Source organism: Cebus imitator, unplaced genomic scaffold, assembly GCF_001604975.1.
Source record: "Cebus imitator isolate Cc_AM_T3 unplaced genomic scaffold, Cebus_imitator-1.0 Scaffold115, whole genome shotgun sequence".
Classification (NCBI taxonomy): Eukaryota; Metazoa; Chordata; class Mammalia; order Primates; family Cebidae; genus Cebus; species Cebus imitator.
In genome coordinates, this window is record NW_016107430.1 from 3,746,954 (window position 1) to 3,748,089 (window position 1,136).

The window sequence follows — 1,136 nt, forward strand, 5'->3', positions numbered from 1 at the left end:
GATTACCTGAGGTCAGGTTCAAGACCAGCCTGGCCAACATGGTGAAACCCCGTCTGTACTGAAAATACAAAAAATTAGCCAGGCGTGGTGGTATGCACCTATAATCCCAGCTATTTGGGAGACTGAGGGAGGAGAATCACTTGAACTAGAGAGGTGGAGGTTGCAGTGAGCCAAGATCATGCCACAGCACTCTGGGCAACAGAGATTCCATCACAAAAAAAAAAAAAAATTTTAAATCAACTTGAACATCAAATCTTCTAGAGAGCTTTTCAGATCCCCTAGCCCAGCATTTCTATGGCTCATCATGGCAGCTGACATCCTGAATTGTAATCTTTAGTTTATTTGTTCTCCCTGATCGTCTGTGAGCTCCTCAAGAGATGAGACTCCATCTTATCTCTTGTTGAGCAATGTGTCTGTAATTGGGGTACATGCATGGTGATGAGATAAATGAATACAAGAGTGATGGATGACAGTAGGTGGTCACAACAAGTCATATCCAAGGCTGCACCAAGACTTGGATGGTGAAGAGACAGACTAGGGGCTAGGGAAAATGTCAGAGATGTGAAGCTGTTGTGGTAGGTGGATTCGGTAGCTGGAAGCTGTGACTCATCCCACCCACCTGAAATGGGGTCATTTTTCACCTTATTTTTCACTCCATTGAGCTTCTGTCTCCTTGTTATCTTGAGTCTTTGACAGGATAAGGGAGACTAGAACTTATTATCTCACTACACATCTATCTGAGGCAGTGGGATGAGAGGATGTGGGGAAATGTGAGTGGACATTGAGATGGGTGTTTGTGTGATTTTGGCAGGAGGAGGCAGTGTGTATTTCCCATGGCAGGTTGCTAAAGGGGACTGCCTCCAGAAACCTTTAAGCACAGATGGGAACAAAAGGGGCAGAAGTATGGGTGTGTGATACATGTGGTTTGTGTGGTGTGTGTGTGCACGTATGGGTGTGTGGTGTGGTGTGTGTATGTGTGTGTGTGGTGTGTAGTGTGGGGTGTGTGGGGTGTGTGGTGTGGTGTGTGTGTGTGTGGTGTGTGGTGTGGGGTGTATGTGGTGTATGGTATGTGTGGTGTAGTGTGTGTGTATGTGTGTGTGGTTTGTGGTGTGGGGTGTGTGTGTGTGGTGTGTGGT